General features: G+C 36.0%; 1 long non-coding RNA gene across 1 annotated transcript in view; it reads right to left on the bottom strand.

The window, feature by feature from the left end:
- LOC141560624 (uncharacterized) overlaps positions 1 to 10,777 on the bottom strand; it is a 40,849-nt gene that overhangs the window by 26,000 nt on the left and 4,072 nt on the right. The gene's annotated exons all lie outside the window — the stretch shown is intronic.

Below are 10,777 nucleotides of genomic sequence, written 5' to 3'. Positions count from 1 at the left end.
TTTGAATTCTTAAAGTGCCTGCTATTATCATCATTACCCAACTTTTCAGTATTTTATTGGGATAATACAAGGAAGGGACACTCTTTTGTTTAGATAATCTAGAAAAAATACTATGCTGCAGAATATTCTCCCTATCTCCAAAACAGAAAGGTAACAAAACCTTCAATATAAATGACCTATAGTTCATTTTAGGAGCAGCTAGATCACTCAATGGATAGAGTGCTGAACCTGAAGCCCGGAAAACCTGAGTTGAAATCCAGATTAAGACATTTATTAGCTGTGTCGTCCTGTAATCTCTGGTCCAGGAGATCACAAAGAGTTGGACATGACTAAATGAACCTCAACAACATAGTTCATTCTCCAGGGATTCCCTTTCTCTCTCTCCTTATCTATTGTGAGTTTTGACCCCCAAAGGTTCTTACCATGGTCTTGGAAGTACTTCCTCCACCCAGTCTCCCATTCCCAATCATGGCTTTCTCAGTCCCCACATTTGGAGCCAGATTGACTCATGAACTGTACCTCTGCTCTGTAATTAGTAGACCCTGGTTGCTCAAGACCCATTAAAAGCCCCACCCTTCCTCCAAGTTCACTGGGCTGTAGGAGAAGTTTCTGCAAACAATAGAAGTGGGACACACCCCATTGACCCAGGCATCCTGTTTGGCCCTGCCAGGGCTGTACAATGTACCAAGTGTGCTCTCAGAAATCAGACCAGTAGCTGGCAACCCCAGCTAGGGTTAGCGAGAACTATGGGATGCCTGAAGAGCCAAGGGACTGAGGAAAGCACCACGAAAAGTATTCTTGCTTTAGCAAAAAGCTTTGCAACGACTATATGAATGGGAGTAGTTGCTGCTTCTATTATTTTTACCCTTAGTCCTCAATCATTTCACACACTCTAGTTGCCTGGTTTTGGTTTGAATTCTCTAGGGGAGCCTCTCTTCTCCTGGTCTTCCCTAATTTAAATGAAAGCAAATTTATGGCTGCATATTTAAGGGACATTGCCAGAGTATAAATTCACTTACACTTTCTTCTCTAGGGTGTGTTGTTTATAATTTCCTGGAGACTTCACTTTGAAGTCTTTTCTCATTGGGCTTTCTTCTAAAAACAGCAGTGAACTAGTTCAAGCTTCCATGGATTCTATTTCTCGTAAGGGAAAACTAATGTTGAGGGCTTCTGTTTGAGGTTATGGGCTCCCATTATTATACTTGGGAGGTTATGATAGTGATTCCAAAAAAAGAGAAAAGAAAGATAAGTTTAAGTGAAATATTTTTAAAAGCACAGAAAAGAGAGTTCAGAAGAAGAGGCCAAAAAACTGCACTTGTTACTGCAGCTTGTTAAATTTAAAAAAAAAAAAAACTGTCAGAGAAGGTCACAGTTTTCTACAATTCTCTTTCCTATTCTTGGCATACTGAAATAGTCGTGCTTGATGAAGTTTGCTAAGTCCAGAATAAAAAGAAATATCTAAAAAAGGGGAGAACACCCTCAGATAAATGTTAGATTCATAGGCTGTTTGAATTGAGAGACTTTAGAAACTACAGATACTGGGAATACTTCATCTTTTTTCTGTCTTGGACCCACTTAGCAGTCTGGTAAAACCTGTGGATTCCTTTTCAAATTAAAAAAATTAATAATGTTTGAAGGAAATGTTAAAATTTAGTTAGAGGTTTGTAAAAATAAAGATTTTTTTTCTGTATCCAAATTCACAGACCCTCCCACTTGAGTCTAAGAAGCTGTACACCATAAGCTAAGAATCCCTGAAATAAAGATTAAGTTCTTCATTTTATAGAAAAGGAATTTGGAGTCCAGGGAGATAAAGTAAGGTGCATATGGTTATAAAGCTATTAGAAGTAAGGTAATGTGTGGAAGGTGAGCTGGTATAGTGAGAGCCACATTGGACTCCAATGTTTAGTTCCTGTGACCTTGAGTGAATTCCTTTACCCTTATAACTCTCAGTTTCCTCATTAATAAAATGAGGAGGTTAGACTAGAAGGTTTCAAAGTAAGTTCATGAGTCAGTATTCTATGACAAGTGTCAAAACTGGATTTATATCCAAGTTTCCTACTTTGTAGCTAAACTTCTCCTCTTCCCCCCACCTCAGCAAACCAGCAACCCTAACTAGATAAATACCATAATTTGGTTTAGCATTGTGGGCATTTGACCTGTTTTGAGTCTGGTGGATGGTGAATTTAGCCTGCTGAGCTAGTCTTCCTCCTGAAAAACTGCTTCTAGATTAAAGCTGCAAAATGGTTTCATCTTTTCAGATTATGGGCACATCTATAAATTAAGCCTTCTGAACATTTCTAAGTAGCCTTCAGTTAAATATTTGTATATAACCATCATACCTCTATAGTGAATTAATACTAGTAGAGTCCTTTGCAGGCAGAGACTTGAATTGAAATAACTTAGAGCTGTGTGTGTGTGTGTGTCTCTGTGTATACAATTCAATAAAAGATAGCTTCCTAATGATAGAGACCTTAGGGAAAAAGAAGGGAATCAGTGCTGGGGTTATGATACAGCTCTGAAGGGGAATCAAAGTCACAACTAATCAGGGAGAACTTCCCTAAGTAGAATAGCAAAAAGTAATTGCAGTTGGAATTGGAAGTCTCAGTAAAACCCACAAAGAATGTTGAGACCCAAATCTTGATGCTTGAAGAATCTTCTATTCCCCTGCTTTCATCAATAGGTTAGGCTGACACACAGGGGGAGAGAGAGGTCAAGTTCAATATTTCATTTTACATCCACTTTAACTCAACAAATGCCTTAAATAACTCCTATAAGTGAGGTAAAGGACTAGGTACTGGGAATATAAATTTATAGGCTTCGTGGAAGGTCTACTTACATGGAATTTATAATCTAACAGGGATTGAGAGTCCAGAGGGAAACATACACAGATTGGGGCTAGGGTTAGGATTAGGGTTGGGGGGGCAGCTAGGTGGCGCAATGGATAGAGCACCAGCCCTGAATTCAGGAGGACTCTAGTTCAAATCTGGTCTCAGACACTTCCTAGCTGTGTGACCCTGGGCAAATCACTTAACCCCAGCCTCAGGGGGAAAAAAAAAAAAAAAAAAAAAAAAAAAGAGGATTAGGGTTGGAGTTGGATAACAGATAACTGGTACAAAGAAGAATGTGATAAATGCAAGAAAGAAGTCTTAGGCAAAGTGCTATAAGAAACCTGATACAATCTCCAGTTGAGAGAGGAAGAAAAATCAAGAAATGTCTTAGAGGAAGAAGGACTTTAGTAGGTGAAGTGAAAGTAGATTCTATTCCTGAAATTAAAAAATGTGGGAAGAGAAGAGAATCAAAGAATAGAGAGTAACTTAGTTTCCCTTGAAATGAAAGCATATTAAGGGATAAAATAGCAAAAAATATTGGAAAACTAGGCTAGACTTAGATTGTGGTGGATTTTGAATGCAGAATCAGAGGTTTAAACATTAGTTGGTAGACAATGGGGAACCATCTACTCTCTCCCTCCTGACAGCAGTCCTTAGGCTCCTTGATTTTTCCGAAGCTTATGACACTTATACTCTTTTCTCCATAACTGGGTCCTAATACTTTTCCTTTAAGTATTCACTGAGGTTTTATTTTTTGGTCACCTTTTCCCATTCAATGGTCTCTCCCTCTCATTAACTCAATCTTACCACTATGTAGATGACTCCTAAATCTGTTATCTCCAATGTCAACTTCTAATGGCACATCTCCAACTGAATTCAAGCAATTTCAAACTGGAAATTCCTCCAGGATCTCAAACTCAAAGTAACTGACAAGCCATCTCAACTTTTTGATTCCAATTCAATAAAGCAATTTGTAATAAAGTGGCTAAAATGTCTATTTCTTTTCACTCCAAGATTCTACTAAGCATATACCACAAGAAGGTCATTACAAAAAAAAAAAAAAAAAAAAAAGTCATACTATTCATAGCAGCACTTTTTTATTGGAACAAAAAACTGGAAATAAAGTAAATGTCTATCAATTTGAAAACAATTAAACAAATTGTGGTACATAAAAGTAATGAAACTTTTTTGAAAGTAATGAAAGAGTAATGACTATTGTAATTACTATATTTAATTGCTGTAAGAAATGAAAAAGATGATAAATATTGGAAAGATTTATATGAATTTATGAAAAGTGAGGTAAACAGAGATAGGAAAACAATACACAAATGAATGCAACAACATAAATTGAAAAAATAAAATAATCAAAAATGAATGATGCAAAATAGAATAACTTTAGTCCTAAAAAAACATGAAAAGATACTTCCCCTTTTGTTTGTAGAAGCAGAAGGTCCATATGTGTAAAAAACTGGATGTCAGGTGTTTTTTTTAATGTATTAATTTTGCTAAATGTTTTTTTCTTTCTTTCTCTTTGGAAAAAAGTTCACTGTAAGGGATAGCTCTCTAGAAATAGAAAGAAAAGAATGTAGAGGAAAACCTAGGCAATTTAAAAGCAAAAGAGATCAATAAAAATATATTTCTAAAAAAGATTTTATGGTTATATATTCTTTTTTTATTCTTTTGGAGAAGTGAGGGATCCAGGCATGGAATATTATAAAACATAGCTGATATGCTAATTCAGTTTTGGACATGTTTTATCTCAAAGGACCAGAAGGTAATTCAGATAGATGTTCATAGATCTTATAAGCACTTAGAGTTGATCTAATCCAATAATTCTCAAAATATAGTCCAGATACCCCTGGGAGTCCCTAACATTTTTTTTAAGGTAGGAAGATACTCAAGTTCAAAACTATTTTTATAATTATATTAATATGTTACTTGCCTATTAAAATACATTCCTTTTTCCAACTACATATTTGGGTGGCCAACGTTTCCTCCCATATTGTAATTAAAACAAACATCACAAAAGATTAAATGCAGGAGATAAGAAAATTCAGCTGTCCTGTCTTCTACTAAGCTAGCTATTAAAGAAATTTGGAAAAAAAAAAAAAAAGTGTAAAACAATGACAGTGCCACTCTTTTCATCAATTTTTTCTTAATTTGAAAAATATATTTTTCATTTTAAATGTTATTTATGTTGAGATACAATGGAATTTATTATTGTTATTTTAAAATTAAAAATAAATGTTAAATTATTAATTTTAAGAATAATAAAAAATAAACAATAGCCCTTTGAGGACTCTTCATTTTTAAGGGTTAAAAGAGGTTTTGACACCAAAAAGGTTGTGAATAGCTGATTTCATCTAACCCCTTCATTTTATAGATGAGGATCATAGTCTAAACAGGGGTTCTCAAACTGTGGCCAGCTGAGTATGTTTATGCTGCCCACTGAATTATGGCAAATGGGCTGAGGGGCGGAGACAGAGTGTGAGCTTTTGTTTTTACTATAGTGGAGCCCTCCAACAGTCTAAGGGACAGTGAACTGGCCCCCTATTTAAAAAGTTTGAGGACCACTGGTCTAAGACAACATAGCTGGTTAGTGGCAGACAATTGGAAATATAGGACTTGTATTCTGGTGGGGGGGAAGGGAGTTGAAATAAAGATTTGTCAATCATTTATATAGAAATAATCAATGAAGATATGGGAGTATTTGAGCTCATCAAAGAAGGGGGGAAAACAATGGGATTTTCTCAATTGCTCCCCTTAAAGCCTGATCATTTCATCAGAGCTATACCCCATTGTGTGATGATTCTATAAAAAGAGAAATGACATGTAGTACTAGCATTCCTAACTTACCCCTTGCCACATGTGAATCCTACCCATATACCTTATTTCTATTATACTCTTAAGTTTGCACCTACTCTCCCCACAGAAACAGAATGGATTCATGAATTATATAATAGATTTTTTAGGGGAATGCTTTGTACCAACTGTACATAATAAATGTCTTTGCTAAAAACTAACTTAGTTTACTAACTGATTGGTAATGAAGAACACAATGGTGAATTCCTTTGAGCAGCAGCAGGAACCTGTTAAAAACAGAGGTAACAACTGCCCCTTACATAACCAACTAATTCCAATTCAAGTTGGGAATAGCTTGGAGGCAATGTTAACTAAACTTAAAGTAAAGATTTTACTTTCTTAGGCTTTTTTACTCATATTTCCAACCGGTTCATTTAAAGTGTCCTCTCCTCATTATATTTTCAACAAAAATATCATATAAGGAAGCAGCAAGAAAACATTTTTCAGAGATCAACATATATCTGATTTAAAATTTATCTAAGATAAGGCATTCTAGCCACCTTCTTTTCTTAAGGGAATATATATATATATATAATTTATATATATCTTTCATGATAGCTTTATGGTTTTGAAAACAAAATCTTATATGATATCTATAGAACAAGGAAATTTGGGGGGTTTTTAATGTGCATATATTTTTTCACATTTAACAAATGTATTTTAATTGTTTTCTTTTTCTGGTTACGTATATTAATTTTAATACATATTTATAAATCATATTGGAAGAGAAAAAATCAGAACAAAAGGGAAAAAGCATGAGAGGAAAAAAGGCAAGAAAAAGAAAAAAGTGAACATAACATGTGCTGTAAATCAACATTCTCTATAATTTTCTTTTTGGATGCAGATGGTGTTTTCTATTCCAAGTTTTTTGGGATTGCCTGGGATCACTGAATCCCTGAGAAGAACCAAGTCTTTCATAGTCGATCATCCCATGATCTTGCTATTACTATGTATTCCTGGTTCTACTTGTTTTGTTCAGCATCAGTTCATGTAAATCTTCCCAGGCCTTTCTAAATTCAGTTTGTTCATTTTTTATAGAACAATAATATTTCATTACATTTATATACTATAATTTATTTAGATATTCCCCAAGTACTGAGTATCTAGCATCTACTCATTTTTCAATTCTTTGTCATCATAAAGAGTTGCTACAAACATTTTTGCACAAGTGACTCCTTTTCCCTCCTTTATGATTTCCTTGGAATACAGACCCATTAGAAATTCTGCTAGGCAGTTTGTAGCCCTTTGGGCACAGTTCCAAATTACTCTCCAAAATGGTTGGATCATTTCACAACTCCACCAACAATGCATTAGTGTCACAGTTTTCCCACATCCCTTCAAACATTTATCATTATCTTTTCCTTTCATCTTTCTTAAGCAATCTTAGAGGTTCAAGATAATTATTTTAATGTTGTTTTAATTTGCATTTTTTCCAATCAATAGTGATTTAGAACATTTTTTATGACTTTAGATGGTTTTAATATCACAATTGAAAATTGTCTGTTCATATCCTTTGACTTAGTGGAATATTTTTAAACTTGAATTTTTCTCTTTGTAGCTGATCTGAGTGCAGTATTTATTGATTATTGTTGAGAATAATGCTATATGGTGTGAAGGTCCCATCCTCTCTAAGTTATCCTTCCAGACTGACATCTCAACTTAATCTCCCAGCCTAGACCCTCCTTGCCCAACTGTCCTCCTCTTTTATCCTAGCAGAGAATGAGCCCATGAGAACTCAGGGGTCTCCGGGAAATACTTCAACCAATGAACTTGCTCCTCTTAAAGGTGCAAACTCCTTTCAAAGGCTTGAACCAAAGATGTGGACTAAAGGTGAGCTACAGAATTGCTTAGACAACCTGAGTTATCACCTTGTAATCCTAACAATCCGGAGCCATGCATTGATGCTCTTATTGTCCTCTCTAATGAAGATGATCATATCCCCATCTCACTAAGACAAAGATGAAGTTTTCCATGTTAATATCAGCAAATGATACTTCCTTTGATAATTTAGAGCTTATATGATCTGATTATGTATATACTTCTGAGGTTCAAATCACACACAGCTCATTTATGCCTTCTGCTCTAGGATGATTCTTTTTCATGTCCTCCAGGAATTCCTTCCCAGGAAGAGTCCATCTAATTCACCAGAGTGTGCTAATTCTCTTGATCCTTACATGGACATTAAAAATACAGTGGACTATTCCTATGGCTATCCTTCCTTCTCTTGAAGAACTATAAAACCATTTTTGTGCACTTTCTCTCTCTTCCCCCCCCCTCACATTATTCTTCTCATTTATACCACTTCTGCACAATTTTCATTTGGTTATAAGCCACAGCCAATTCATGTTCACTGGGGAATTCTCTATTTTTCTTTGGATGCCTGATAATTTTAAATCCTTTAAACATGTAGTATATTCCATGGTTCACAGTTATTCAGCATTAGCAGATAGCAAATTGTAATCATAAAATAGGCCTTGTTTTTAGAGAGAAGAAAAATAATTTCCCAAAGAGAGTTCAGTTTTCTCTTCCTCTTTTTTCAATTTTTGGTCTTTCTCATTGCCCTCACATTATCAATATATTAGGACATATACTATAACATGTGTGCTGATAGATAGATGAGTTTTACAGGTTGTCTATCCAACTGAATATTGTGTCTTAAAAACAAAACTTTTTCATCCACTTGGTTTTTCCTGACTAAATAATTAGGTTGAACTTTTTATAAAGTAGGCTTTATGGTCCAAAAGAATAACATATAACCAATAATTAGAAGTGATATGACACAAAGTAAGGCTTAAAATATAGTCAGGGTAGTGATATATTTCAGGGCAGAGAAGTCCACAAGTTTCTCTGAAGCAATTCTAGGTAGTTTGATAGGCTTCCTTCTGGGAGCTGGGGTGCAGGACACATTATTATGGATGGGATAATACACACTCCATAAAAATAAATCTCATACTTGATACCTGATAGTTCGATCAAAGAGGGAAGCCAAAGGACTGAACCACTATAACTGGTCCTGATTAGCTCAAGTACAGCTAGTAGAGACATATTGAAAATGGTACAGCTTGTACTGTGCCCCAGGCAGCAACGTCAGGAAGAGACGGAGATTGGCTGCTCTTGCAAGGCTGTTCCTGTGGTTAGACTTGTCTTTCCCTAGGCTTGTACACACTCCATTTTACTAATACTGAATCTTCCCCAAGGGCTGGGATTCCTATTTACAATTCTGGTAGCTGGGACACGAGCCAGGAGTTGAAAGGTCTGAATGTGTCCATGAAGTCTAACAGTAAGACATAAGGAACCTGGACATCAGAAACAGGGCAGAACCAAAAAAAAAAATGCGAATAAGCACTCAGGTCCAGTAGCATAGGCAAATGGCACGCTGCCAGTGCTCTGTACCAGGCAGGGTGGGATGTAGGGTGATGTAAAGAGTAATTAATGAGAATAGGGAGTCAAGAGAATGAAGCCTGGCTCTGCCATGAGCTAGCTGGGTAAACTTGGGCAACTGACACGATGCTGGTTTCCTTGTACATTGAATGAGTAGACTGGACTGGATTTCTACAAATAATGATGATACATAGTTCTTAAGCTGATTTTATTAAGGCAGAGAAAAATGCTATATTCCATAATCAAAACATCCAGAAAATAAGAAGCCGAGAGATACAGGACATGGATGTCTCAAACAGTCCATTCCCACAGGTGTACAAATAACTCTAAGGATGTGTATGGTTGATAGGAAGTCACTAGGGAGGAGTACTATTTTTATACATGATGGACAGTACATATTTAATTATGTTGTCTCATTCTGAAAACGGAATCATTTGAAGTGAGTGATGGGTGGGGAAGGCCATTTTTGGTCTCAGGAGTTAAGACTGATGCTCTGACTAGGCTTAAACTCCATGTTTAGCAAATAGGTGCTTGAGTAAGTGAAGAATTTTGACAAAAAAAGCCTGAAAATAGGTGGGAGGGGGATTCACCTCTTCTACTCCCAGTGCTGTTATTTAACAATTCCAAGGCTGATGATGGTGTTTTCCAGTCATTTGAGCAGTTTACTTCTTAGAATTAAAAAGAAGTACCAAGTTTGCCTTTCTTGGGTACAGCAGTATAGACAGGGTGTGCCCCATCTCATGTTACCTAAGTCCACGGCCATCTAACCAGACAAAAGGGGAAGTGCCTTGAAAAGCAATAGGTAAATTTGACAGCTTGTAAATGAGTTCAGACAGAACACTTTCCAATTTACAGAGCTGTATTCTAAATAGGAAAAATTTCTACTTATCTCTCTTCTGGTTATCACTTTAGTGAATTGAATTCTGCTTTGAACATAGACAATCCTTATCCAGAATAACCAAAAAATGTGTTAGTTACTGGCAAAGAGAGTGCTGTAAAGAACTATAAGACGCAATGCCTGCCTTCAGGGAATTCACAGTCTTATTTAGAAGACTAATTTAACATGTTCAAAAATATGTATACTCAAATTCTCTTAATTCTTTCTACATGAGGGTGAATAATTTAGCTATCTTTCTGTTTCCTAATCTGCGTTTCCTAATCTGCAAAATTGAGATAATAATAGTACCTAGCTACCAGGTTATTGTAGATAAAATAAAATAATATTTGGGAAATGTTTTGCAAACTATAACATGCTATATATAGATGCTATTAGTACAACCTTCCCCTGTCCCCCACTAAACTACTATTACTACTACTACTACTACTACTACTACTACTACTACTACTACTACTACTATGATTGGCTTTTGAAGCTATTGCTACTCCTACTCCTATTATTACTATTGCTGTTGCTGCTACTCCTACTATTACTATTGCTGTTGCTACTACTCCTACTATTACTATTGCTGTTGCTACTACTACTATTGCTGCTACTGCTGCTACTCCTAGTATTGCTGCTGCTGCTGCTCCTCCTCCTGTTAATTGCTGTTGCTACTACTACCATTGTTGCTGCTGCTGCTACTCCTCTTAATATTGCTACTGCTGCTGCTGCTGCTACTACTTCTACTATTGCTGTTGCTAATACCACCACTGTTGCTGCTGCTACTACTGCTACTGCTGCTGCTATTGCTACCATTCCTCCTACT

This window comes from Sminthopsis crassicaudata, chromosome 3 (assembly GCF_048593235.1).
Source record: "Sminthopsis crassicaudata isolate SCR6 chromosome 3, ASM4859323v1, whole genome shotgun sequence".
NCBI classification, from domain to species: Eukaryota; Metazoa; Chordata; class Mammalia; order Dasyuromorphia; family Dasyuridae; genus Sminthopsis; species Sminthopsis crassicaudata.
The sequence above is the reverse complement of the archived record's forward strand: the minus strand, read 5'-3'. Positions and strand labels throughout refer to the sequence as shown.